The following is a 13,528-nucleotide window of genomic DNA, read 5'->3' on the forward strand; positions in this document are numbered from 1 at the left end:
TAATGCTATTTCTAATAATGGGATGTTACAAATAATACTATTAGTCACAAATCTAAAATACCTTGCTTCCTAAAGATACAAGGAGGGAGAGGGTTTAAGCAAAGGTTGCACAGAATTTTTTTCTTGATGAGATGTGGATTCCAACATCACTTCTCACCCTGGACATCTATGATTCTATGTCAGCATAAACATTTTGTGCCATTGCTGCAATTTCAATCCAAGAAGAAACACCACTTGGTCTGCAAGGATTAGTGGTGTAGAATAGTAACACACTGCATAATTTAATAAACTGATAAACACACAGTGTCATTTAACCAGCATCACCACTTTCTTGCTCTAATTAGGGGTCAGTCTAATAGACTATAGATCTTACTGACGTCTTCATTCTCTGCAAATAAAGCCGAGTGCCTTTTTCCAACTGTGTTCAGACAGTATGAATTCCACAAGGAATACATGGAGTGGAAAGGAGGGAAGGAGAAGGAAGTCACTTAAAAAAATCTAAAATGTGCACAAGAAGCAGACTTGCCTTTTCCCCCCCTTTTTTTCCACTCTGTTTTGCTTCTTCCTAGTTAGGAAAACATTTAAGACACCATGCAGCTTTCACCTGAAATTTATTTCAAAACTGACAATTTGGTATTATTTTGAGGGTGATAGGTTGCTTTAGCAGGGTTAATGATGTGTGCCATATACAATGCTATTCTAAGGTCTGGAAACTCAGTGGGAAAATCTGGCAGAAGTTACAACATTTCTCTTGACTGAAATGAATGAAAAGGGAACAAAATGGATTCTATCCCTGTATTTCTGTGGGAGCTTTTGCTTATTCTGTTGAAATATTGTTACATGTACTTATTATACTTACAAATGCTTCTTTCAGTTTTTTTGAGCAACCCAATCATTTGTACCACATCCACACCTGACTTCAGCTCTTTCACACTCAGAATCCCTCCCCCCCCGAATTACCATCCTGTATTCATACATATTGCACAGAAAACCAAGAGCAACATTCACTGAGAACTAGTTCTGCCTTCAGCTCAGACTACGTAGTAATCCAGGCCAAAGTGGGTTGACTTCAGAGATACTGAGTGAGTCTGCCACTTATGCTATTACAGGAGTCCACTGCATTCCAAACCAAAGTCAACAGATCCCAAAGCTTCAGAAACATTCTCGATCCTTGTAATGGTGTTTTTCCTCTTTCTAGCCAATTTGATACATATTTGAAACTTTTCCATAATTGGAAAACAAACCGCAAATATAAGATATAACCACTAACAGACAAAGAGGGGAAATCCAGATGCTGACAATTAAATTTATTCCAAGCTCAAGACATTTTAGAAATATTGTTTCCCCGTTAGGAGTGAAAATCACTACAGTGTCACTTGGAATTGTTACAGACATGCCTCTTGAAGAGGGATTTTTTTTCAAACATGTTTATTCTGGAATAAATTTCATTTTCATCATACTGGAATATCTTCTTCCTTCTTTGAAAAAGTCTGTGAGTGAAAAGGAGTCAACCGAGGGCTTTACGAAGCCTCTTCTCTTCTCTTCTCTTCTCTTCTCTTCTCTTCTCTTCTCTTCTCTTCTCTTCTCTTCTCTTCTCTTCTCTTCTCTTCTCTTCTCTTCTCTCCTCTCCTCTCCTCTCCTCTCCTCTCCTCTCTTTTCCTCTCCTTTCCTCTCTTCTTTCTCCTCCCTCCCTTCCTTCTTTCCTTTTTTTTCTTTCTTTTCTTCAGTTTCAGTTCATACCATCAGTTTTTTTTTACAAATGCATTATTGTTTTATGCTTTTTGTGATTAGAACTCTAAACCATACAATTTTGCTTCCTATCAAGCAACTTTTGCAATTTCCCCTGAAATAACAGATGGAAATATTTTTAAATCATGCATATATCATAATTTTGTGCAGAATTTTTAATAATGTATTGTTTTAAAATTAATATGTTTGCAAAATTGGAGACATTTATATTTCAGACAGTGCTTCAGTTAGTCAACTTTTTAAATGTACCCTAATAAATTACCTCTAACCTTTGATGTGAAGCAAAAAATTTAAAAAAATATCCAATCCCCTACACTAACTAAAATAAAGGATTTAGTCTCTAAATTTTTTATAAGAAGAAAGGACAGTTTTGCAGCAATGTATTGCATAGTACAATGCTGTAAACATATATATGATGGCCCTCTCTGTGCTAAATAGTAGTGAATTTATCAGCCAAAGAACACAGCCTTCTCAGACTACCTTATCAATTGTGCATTTTTTCCACAACTTCTGCAACTACTTCTCTAAAATGCTATTGCACCTCTTAACATTAGCTGACCCAGGTCCCAAATTAAAAAGAAAAGATCTGTTGTTGATTATTTTTTTATTCCAATCGATGGGGAGGTCATTTGAGGCTTTCAGGGAGGAAACCCTCAAAGAAGATTTATGTCATATATGAACCAAAGCATGAGCTCAAGATGAATGTCTGAACTATGGTTGCCTATCAAAGCAGTTCTCCAAATATTTATTTTGCATGTTCCCCTCCAAATTATCACAATCCAATGTTTTACCATTTGTTTTTGATATGATTGAATAGGACTTATAAAAATATTTCATTTATTTCATTTATTCACTGCCTATCTTACTGTCACCTCATTTACAGAATGGGGAATAATAGAAAGGAATTGTCAATGTCCTGGAAGAATTCCTAAGCAACCCATCTGGGTGCAGCTATACAGGTAAAGTTATGACTATAGGAAAGTGACAGAGAGGCAGGGAAGCTTAAATGCAATCCCTATTTCCTGAAACAAATCTAAGCGGTTCGTGCAACATTGGGCTCCTGGAAGCATGGAAGGAGGGACAAACATTTCTAAATGGAAAGAAAATGAATTAAAAATATCCCAGTCCAATAGCACGTGTCTAACGTGTTTTCATTACCTGATGTAATTTTTACATGCAGTTAGGTTATAGCCCTAAAAATAGTACTGGGAAGTTCCATTTTCAAACAGGAGCTTAGTTCTACAACCTAATGAACAAACTGGGTCTCATTCCCAATTAAGTGTTATTTACTTCTTACACTTAAAGGAAAATATCTGTCTACCTTAGCTATGAAAAAATCAAAACATGACTTACTTGACTTCCTTATAATATCTGATATATTAATATAAAATCGCAATATTAAAAAAACTCTACAATTAAAAGCATGAATATATGATTAATCCATGATATTTGGGGGGGAAAAACATATATATGTTTAGCCGGGGGAGAAAAAAACTAGTTGGGTTGACCTGGCTTCAAGTTTCCACCCAACTATGGAGTTTGTTGGATGCCTTTAGGCCATTGACTCTTTCCTGTCTCTCAGCTCAACCTAACAGAGCAGCTGATGTGGTGAAGATAAAAATCAAGGCTTTATCTCTCTTCAGATGTCAAGAAACTTGGTGGGCTGTAAATTGCAGAAACAAAATAAATAAGGGAAAACTTCATTTGTACATCTGTATCTCCTTCCCACTAGGCAGAGACACATTTTGTCCACGTTAACTGGCTGCATCCAACAACAGCATTTCCTTAATGTCAGTATACCAGGCAGAATATCTGTGTAGAAATCTAAGGTAAGCTTTGCAGGAAAATTTGGGAAAAACAGCAGAATCCAAAGAGTGCTTGAATTAGGCTCCCCTGTGAATTCCTGGATTCCAGGAAGCTGTTTGGCAAAGTAGAATTGTATCAGGATGTTTGGAAGATGAAGTTCCTTCCTGTTTCCAATTATTTCTTTATCTCTCCATGATGCTTCAAGTTACTTCACTGTTTTCTTAGCTGATAGCCATTATACTTTAGGATTGGGAGGATAAATGCAAAACTTAACAAATTATAAATATCCTGTTTCAAGATGTGTTATCACCCAGCAAGAAGAAACTGCAACTGCAGCATGAGCTGTTTCGACGATGGTTTTCTGTTTGACTTGAAGTTTTTTTCTTCTTTTAAAGGAAATATTACATGGCCAGACACGGTGGTAGAAGAGCAAGGGTGAATCTTTGAATCTTTGCCCTTCAGCTGAAAAGAAAATTAGCATGAAAAAACACCTGAAGGAAAAAAGAAAACCTTTAATTAATAGAATAGAATTCTTTATTGGCCAAATGTGATTGGACACACAAGGAATTTGTCTTATGCTCTCAGTGAACATAAAGAAAAAATAAAATATATTCATCAAGAATCATAAGATACCACACTGAGTGATAGTCATAATAAGTCATAATAAGGGAAGAAAGGAGAGGAACATCACCAAGGGGCATGTAACAGCCATTTAAACATTTTTTTGGACATGATATGAGTGTGGATAATTTCCAAGGAAAATAGTAGAGGCTAAAAGTATGTATACAATCTCAAGGCTCTGATTAGCGCATCTGAGCGAAGATGAGAGTGGAGTGGAAATTGCTAAAGATTACAAAGATTCTTAGCCCAAATGTGTTGGAAAGAAAGATAACTTGGGATAATAATTATTCCCAAACATTATCTATAGTTGATACATTTTCTGCACTCTTAATGTATGCTCCTATATTTAATAGAAAATCATAGCTGCTTCTCCCAAGTCATATACAATAAGCAGGAAGGACACAAGATTTTCTGCACTAGCTTACTATATAAGAAGGTGATTATATCAGAGCAAAAGAACTAAAATACCTCAGAGAGATAGATTACCTCGACACAGTACATGTTTGGGCTACAGCTTCCCTTGCTATTGGCCACTCTGAACAGGACGATGGGACCTGAAGTGCTTAAGTGAGTATTGATGTTAAAATACTCTCAGCAGTTCTATGACCTGAGGGAATATTTCTTCTTTCTGGTGGGAAATAGATCAATTGGTTATGTCTTGAGCACAAAACACATTGTCTAATTTTATTTTAACACCAAAATTAAAGGCTAAGTTTGTATGACATGTGGAGCCTTAAATTAACCTGTGCTGAGTGTGTTGTGCAAGAACATTTGGTTGAGTAAACTACTTATTTATGCATAAATATACAAGACCAAAAGCTTATATGCAGCTATAACATATTCTCAAACCCACAGACCAGAGCAAAGTAGATCCATAGTGCTGCTTGGTGTAATACTACTTTCTTCTTTCTTCTCCTTCCATCTTCCTTCTTCCTCTTCCTCTCCTCCTCCTCCTCCTCTCTCCACTCTCCTCTCTTCTTCCCTCCTTCCCTTCCCCCCTCTCTGCCTCCAAATCAATCTTGACTCCAAACATGGACAGATGCTTGCAATTTTCTTGGCAATATTTTCAGATCTCATTTGCAACCATTTTCTTGGGCAGATAGGGAAAAGTAGCCCAGTTAGCTTTCTTGCTAAAGTTATCTGTCTGTTCTAGTTATCTGTCATTAACTACAACACGAAATAGACTCTCTGTAATATCTACTATTACACTTACTTACTATTGACAAAAATTAGGTTGCTCATAAGGCAATAGGATGCTGCCCATATTTGTGCATTGTTGCCAATGCCTGATTCTGTCCCATGTTGCCTTACTCAATCTGGCACCTCCAGATGTGTTATGAACTACAATTCTCAGGATAACTAGTGAAGAAACAAGCTGGGAAGGCTTTTTATGACAAGAGACTTATAAGATGGTAGAGTCCCTCTCTCTGACTTCAATGGAGCAGTATTGAATGAATCTAAATGTGGCTACTTAGCAGATGAAGCTTCAAGGAGTAAAATCTAACAAAGAGAAATAGTTTGCTCTTAGAAGTTTGACCTGTCTTCCCCAGAGGGATACTCCTTAATTCTTCCTTTTAGTAACCAGTGTTTGCTTAATCCTGTAGTTATATTTTTAACAGCCAATAGTAGACAAGGAGACAGTTGTTCCATGAGCAAATAATCACCTGTGGAACCATAACCTTAGGGTATATTCATCACATTTGGCCACACAAGTTAAATCTTGACTTCCTGATTACAATCAGCACATTAAGAGTGAGTTTCAAGAAGCTACAGCAAGATCAAATCAACTGTTGCATATGTGGTTTACATAAGCTGTTTTTCCAATATTTGCCTATATTTCATTACATTGCTCTTTGATTTTTGCAGACCAAAAAGTGATACATTATATATTTAAATAATAATAATTTTAAAGTTTTAGAGAACACGAGTCTAACACAAATTAAGAAAGTGCAGTAGAAAGGAGAAAAAGGAAGAAAGAAAAAAGAAGGAAGGAAGAAGTGCAGAAAGAATCAAAAAGAAAAAAATAGAAGCTTCCAATTTTTTTGCAGCATACATAACTACATTTACAAAACTATTTCTAAATCTGAATATAAAAAATCCTCACTGTTTCTATTCTCTATTTTTTTAAATAATCAAAACCATAAATCTTCAGTGCATTTTTTTGTTTCATGCAAATAGTGTATAAGGGGTTTCTAGTTGACCATAAATGTAGATATTGTTTTTTCTCTAATTAAAGAGGTTAATTTTGCCATCTCTGCAAGTTCCATCATCTTCAACCATTTCTCTGTTGTAGATAGTGTCCAGACAGTCCACTTTTGAGCATATAATATTGTTGCTGCAGTTATCATATATAAAAACAAAATTCTGTAACTTTTTTCTAGTTGTCTGTCCATTAGTCTCAAGAGGAAAGTCTCTGGTTTCAGTTATACTTTAACCTTTAAAATCTTCTGAATTAGTGCATGGACTTCTATCCAAAATGTTCTGGCTTTTTTTACATGTCCAGCAAACATGATAAATTGTCCCTTCAAGTTGTTCACATTTCCCTTATTTTCCCATTAGTCCACTTGTATATTATGGCCAAAATTTTTAGTCCATTTTATCATACATTCTTTCACTTGTTCTTCTTCTGTCTCAGATTTCAGTAAAAGTGTGTACTTCTTAGCAATAACATGGTCATTTTAGTACATAATTCTATTTCTTCCTTTGTCCAAAACCATAAGACTTTTATTCATTTCAAACTTTTCTATTAACTGTATTGAAGAAAACCATTGACATGGATATCCTTCTGTTATCAAATCTTCTCTTGATTTCATTTTACAATCTCCTTGAAAAATTCTAGCACATCTAGGTAAGCTAACCACTGATGTTTAGCTAATTTTTTAATTTATAGAATGTTTCTTGTCCATTATAATTTTATACACTGAAAAAAAGGAATCCAGTAGCACATCTTCTGGTTATAATATGCCTTTAGAGTGTAATCAAAACAGTGTCTGCTATGCTGCTGTCCAACGTCTATACTATAAGGGCAGGAGTTGGTGGTTTTACCCAGCTGAACCTTCAATTTCACCAACTCTCAGAAATGACACCACCAATCATCCTACAAAACATGTGTGGGGCAAAGCTTGTATACTCTGGGTGCTCCATCCAATAAATTGTTGTTTTTTTCTTTTTTTGCCAAAGGATAATCAACCTATTTACTATTATGTGGCAACCAAGAGTTGCATTTTTGGGGTGAGGGTTATCCATCAGTGGTCATCCAAATTTATGCAAGTTAGATGAAGCTGTTGTGTTACTGAAGAGTTGAAATATGAGAGAGTGGTTTTGGTATGTATAAATGAAAGAGATGTTTCTCAAGAAAAATATGTGTGCGTGTGCATATGTATTCTTATTCCAAGGCAGAAATACTCTGTAGGTTTGTGGCTTGATAGTTCTGTTAAAATTCAGTTGGAATTTCAGTTCTCCACAGACCAAAACAACAATGAGGTGCATTGCCCAACATTCAGAGGGGAGAGGTCTTTCCTACAGCAGACCTGATGGGCCCATTGAAAATGAGATTGCCAATGCAGATGGAGCCATCACAATGTGCTCTACTTTGCCCATAGGAAAGGTCTTGTGGTAGAATAAGAGGGAAACCCACTTCCAGGAAAACATTTCTGAAACTAACTCTGGGCTGCCTCAGCTGCAGGCTGGCAATGAGATGACGACTTTATAAGGATATGACCTTATACAGACCGTTAGTGAGCTTTCATGAGGCACGTGGTCGACTTAAAAAAAGCAAAGTAAAAAATGTAATTGCCATAATTTATTTTCCTGTTTCAGATTTGTTTGTTGTCTGCAGAGCTATATCCACTGAAATAATTTGATGCTGAGTTTGTCTATGAGAGAGACATTATTAATAATAAATCTGCACCATAGTGTTGTCTGCAGAGCTATATCCACTGAAATAATTTGATGCTGAGTTTGTCTATGAGAGAGACATTATTAATAATAAATCTGCACCATAGTGGTTTTTGTGTGATTATGTGCCACCTAGTTTGCTTCTAGAGATTTTTCCACAACAATCTTTAACTGGATCTTTCAAGTCTCCCATTGCAGGTGTAAGCGAGTCCATCCATCCACTTTGCTGCTGGTTATCCTCTTTCATTCCACCTTAGCCAGCATTCAAGTCCTCGCCAGAAAGCTATGTCTTCGTATAGTGGGTCTTCAGTAAGATAATTTGAGCCTTACTATAGCAGCTCGGTAATATAATAAAGCCAACAGACAGCAAAAAGCTGTTCTCAATTTAATCCTAATGTAAATCTTTAAATATTAAATTCTAATTGCATCTTATTACACCCTAAGGCCACTTTTTAAACAGAATACATATAATTGAAGACTTATTGTTGTCTATATAGAAAATTGTATTAGTTACAGCAACTGCATCGTGTGGAGAGGTGACATTTTTAATCACTTAGCTTTTGACGTTTTCTTCCCCCCTCCTCCAGTTATCTGTCCAGTCAATCAGGCATGCATGCTGCTTTTACTTTGAAAAATAATAATAATGGTGGGTCAGTACACAAATTAATTCATTTTTTAAAGTAGAAGAAACTGATTCCTCTCCAGAATCTCCCCCTCCCTCCCCATTTATAATTGGCAAGACTCTCCTTATAGCTTTGCAGCCTCAAGCAATGGGTAGATTATAGGCCTGTTTTTAGCCTTAGCTATTGAAACATTCCACACCTGTCTGTGTGTAGACCTTCTAAGGGTTGTTTCGATGTCCTATTTCCTCCACCTTTTCCCCTAGGCTAAGATGACCTCGGGATGACTTGACCTGACCTTGGAGAATGTGATGAGCCAGAACCCTCCCAAAGGAGAACAGAACAAAATAAGAGTTATTACTGAAATGAATTTAAAGATAAGATCAAGCATTCTGCTGAGCTGTGTGCTCTTTGCCCAAATGTCACTCTGCAACATAGCAGTATGAATTTTTCTGTCTTCATTGCTCAGTTGCATCTGATTTTCAAAGGCTGTATAATATCTCTCTCTCAATTCTGTTTTGCAATTTCATTTAAGATTTCTAGATTTAAATCAGTAACTTCTTTAATCCAGCTTGTTCTTTGCCACTTTTGTTTTCTAGTACCATCAGCCATTCCTCGCGTAACAGATTTTTCTAATGAATTTGAACTTGATGAAAATAAAACAGCCTTAACTACATACTATTGTTTCCAGCGACATTCTGGCTCAGAGGTATCAAACTCACGGTGTCACGGCATCATCATGTGATGTATCGGGACTTTTTCCCCCTTTGGGTGTGGGCATGGCCAGTGCGTGACGCATCTGGCCCATGGGCTGGGAGTTTGACAGCCCTGTTCTGCCTTGATACAATCTAAAATATATTTACCTGTAGTTTTTGCTGTCCAGCAGCTAGCTCCAGTTTAGTTTTCTTCTACCCATTTTTCAAAAAAAATTATCTAAATCTACCAGACAATAAAAAACCTGTACTGATACAGATAACAAAACAACAACAACAACAACAACAACAATAACAATAATGGTGGAATGGGACTGACTATGATGAGGATGATAGTGCTGGTGATTATTTTGATTTGTGCTCAATGTTGCTAACAGGCAAATTTAGAATTTCAAGTTATCTTTTTAGTGTTATTATAAAACGGTTCCTTTAGGCCTTTTTTCCATCAGATTCAGTCATATTCAGACACAGCTTCTTTAATAAGTTGCAGGTAGATGCTCTCATCATGTTGCATCCCAGAGCATCATCATACTGATCTGAATGCAAAGTCCTACTAAGCCATAGCTATTTATTGCTCAGTCACTATGCCTGACTTTCCATGATCCCATGGATCACAACACACCAGACCCCACCTCCTCCACTGTCTCCTGGAGTTCATCCAAACCCATGCCTACCACATCGATCACATTATCTAGCCATCTCATCTTCCCTTCTCTTTTTGCCCTCAGTCTTTCCTAAAACCAGGCTCTTTTCTAATGAGTTTTCTCTTCTCATTTGGTGGCCAAAGTATTTGAACTTCAGATTCAGATGATTAATTACAAAATACTAATATAACAGGAGACCAAGATCTTCAAAATTAATAGCTTGCTTGTTATGCTAGTTTCCCAGTGAGACTTTAATTAAAAGAATCTGAACAGATGAAGGTAGGGCAGCAGGGAGCAGGGACAACGCCAAGGAATGTGCTCATTTACCAAATTAGGCAGCCAAGGTTTGCATCTTTTAAAGATGCAATTAAAGGAGGACATGGACAGCAATCCCATTTTTCTTCAGAAACCAATGAACACAACTTTCAGACTGGCTAGCAATCAGTCCCGCTGGCTGGAGCTGCTTTGAATGACAGCTTGCCAAGTTCTGGAATGCCTCCATTTTTCTTTTGAGTGAGACAGAAATGAAGTCAAACATTATTTTTAAAATGTTTGAATCTAGATTTGAGGGCCTTTCTATAGGCAGAGCGTGTGCTGATCCTATTCTGCTTGATTCTCCCAATGTTGTCTTTTACACGGACAAGGCCCACAAAAAGTAGGCGAAGCTTCCATTGTCCAGTTGCAAGCTGCATCTTGACATGGTTGACCCTGACCTGCAGATAACCCCAGCCTTCTGCAGTTCTTTTCTGCTGGAGCTGATTATTATTATTTTTTGTCTCAACGGCAGAAACGGAAAGACCTGTCTGACAATAGTTCTGCATCCTGAACTCCCAGAGGGATAAGCCTTGGCAAGAAGACTTGCCTTACCACCTCTCAAATCTCTCCTCCCTCTGCTGAAATCGAAGTGCCATTAGCTTTTAGGTTCTGTATTTTTCCTTCTTGCAAAACTGAGTAAGATACTGGCTGGAAGTAACTGATGTGTTCTTCCATTGGTTAGCTAGAGGGATAGGGATTGGTTCTTGAGAGTTTTAAGGATGACAGTGGTGCAGACCTTGGCAGATTAAGCAGGACAAAAATGCTGCTGATGGTTTTGGAGGTGACGTGGGTAACAGGGTCTAAATCAGGGGTGGGATTCTACCAGTTCGTACCTATTCTCTAGAACTGGTTGTTAACATTCTAAGCAGTTCAGAGAACCGGTTGTTAGAAGAAATTACTGGCTTAATCCTGTAAGGAAGGCAGGAAGGAAACATTCTGGTGTTGCTTACAGAAACTGCCTCTCCGTTAACCCTTTACAGTCTTGGCAGGACTAGACTTCCAGTCTCAAGAACATCTCTGGAGTTTTTCCCCCTCCTTTGCTGGTAATTTGCTTGTGTGGAGTGACCATTCAAAGTTACAATGGCACTGAAAAAAGTGACTTATGACCATTTTTCACACTTACGACTGTTGCAGCATCCCCACAGTCATGAGAGGCCAGGGGAGGAAATGAGTGCCTCGATGTACGTGATATTGAGTTAGCCACACCCAGCCAATAACATGACCACCAAGCCACGCCCACCACCTAAGCCACGCCCACAGAACCAGTTGTTAAAAATTTGAACCCCACCCCTGGTCTAAATGCCCACGACTTCCATTTCTTTCAAAGAACTGTTATTATTTTAAAACCAATGAAAACAGTATTAAAAATAGTGCTCCAACAAAATAAACTTTTATTCCCCACAGAGCAGCTGAAAAAAAAAGGGAAGATTAAATATTTCGTGTTTAAATATTTATTTTTATGTTTTATTACTCACTCTAATAGACACAGAGTTACACATATGCAGTTTGTTCTCCACCGAGTTAATCTGCCTTCTTTTCAGTGGTGGCTTTCTTTCTTGGAGCCTGTCCACTTGGCCAGGACACAGAGGGATCAGGCCTGTTGGGGAAATGTTTTCTGCGCTGACAAATTCAATGCAGCAAGCTTAATCATTCTTTGTTATTTTATAACATTTTATTGTGACTTTCGTGTTGAGTCTATTTTTATTATAAGCCATGTTGTGGTCCATCCTAGATAAAAGATGGGATTAAAACTAAACAATTCAGGCTTTGTCTTGTGTTGGTGGATTTGAAAGTGTCTTCATCTACACTTTTATTTATGTCTGCCCGAAGCAGCTCTGGGGGAGTTTCTTGTCAGTGTTCTAACAAGGGGGGTGGGAATTGAAAAATTAATTCTTGATCTTAACTCCTGGATCTGCCAAATCACAAGGCCATCACGAATTTCACTCCTATATTTCAGCAGCTGAAAAACACTAAAACCCAAGGGCACAATTTCCTACTAGTTTACAGCAGAAAATAAAGCAAAATAGATGTGTAACCTTTGTGAAATATTAACACACCCAAATGACTAAAACACTCAACCATCCTGAACAAGCTAGGAACCCTAATATCTTACTGCCCTGGGCCATTTTTTCCTGCCTTCAAACTCTTTCCTACTGAAGATTTGTCCACTCTTGATGTAAAACTTGCAAAGTCCCTTATTAGCATTGTTTTGCTTAACCTTGACTACACACATACACACATGTACATTCTGTGGTTACAACTATTTCATGCATAATATATTTTGTCTCTGGCTGCTACTCGTGATTTGGTATTTCAATATCCTGGTTCTGGTACTTTGTTAGCTTTCAGTAGTTCTAATTACCTCCTTATCTACTGTAGGAGGAAGGAAAATCCTTTCAACAATTCACTCCCCAAAGCTTAGGAAAACAAGCCTGAGTTACTAGGCCTCTTATCTTTGTTCCTTTTGTCTGCTCTGACATGAGGAAATCATTCAGACTCTCAACAAAATACCCATCTATCACTAAGTCAGCTTCCACTTTGATCTCTCCCCTACTGCATCCTTGCCTTTGAGGTAGCTTCTCTGTGAATTTTCTTTCTGTGCTGTCAGCTCATTTTCTATGCTCCTAAATTCTCCGCACCTTTGTCTGTATATTAGCCCTTTATTTTTGGAATATATATATATATATAATTATTGTAACGATGACTATTTTCCAGTTTTACTGTCTTCGTCAAAATACCACTTTCTCATCCCCAAAGTTCATTTATCTTTATAATTGCACAACTATCCACAATATGTAACTCAATAAGATGATTATTTCTTCTGGCCAAAATTTGAAAGTTGCCCTCTTGGTCTATTAAAGAAAATCCAAAAGGAACAGTGTAATGATTTAATGGAATAACTACCAAATAATAATAAAAGAAGGAAGAAGAAGAAGAAAAGTTGATAAGCTTTCAAACTTACTACTAACCTTCATACTGTAAAAGAGATTTCAGTGGGAGATGGGAAAATATTGTGGGGTTGGTTTAAAATTCAAAATCATCTGACTGTGATTTATTATAAACTAAAATGAGACATAGACTTTAAAACATGCTGGCTGGTTAATTCTGGAAGTTGAAGTCCACAAGACTTAAAGTTGCCTTAAAATACTACTCCATAATTCAA

At 37.1% G+C, this 13,528-nt stretch overlaps 1 long non-coding RNA gene across 1 annotated transcript; it reads left to right on the forward strand.

Annotated features, from left to right (window-relative positions):
• The first annotated feature begins 1,149 nt into the window (after nucleotides 1–1,149).
• Nucleotides 1,150–3,582, forward strand: LOC148132567 (uncharacterized). The gene is made up of 3 exons (XR_015748222.1): nucleotides 1,150–1,173; nucleotides 2,633–2,708; nucleotides 3,482–3,582. It is a non-coding gene; the product is annotated as an uncharacterized LOC148132567 (long non-coding RNA).
• The last annotated feature ends 9,946 nt before the right edge of the window (nucleotides 3,583–13,528 follow it).

Source organism: Notechis scutatus, chromosome 2 (genome assembly GCF_049901735.1).
Source record: "Notechis scutatus isolate UNSWTSFEM ecotype Mainland chromosome 2, rNotScu1.2, whole genome shotgun sequence".
Classification (NCBI taxonomy): Eukaryota; Metazoa; Chordata; class Lepidosauria; order Squamata; family Elapidae; genus Notechis; species Notechis scutatus.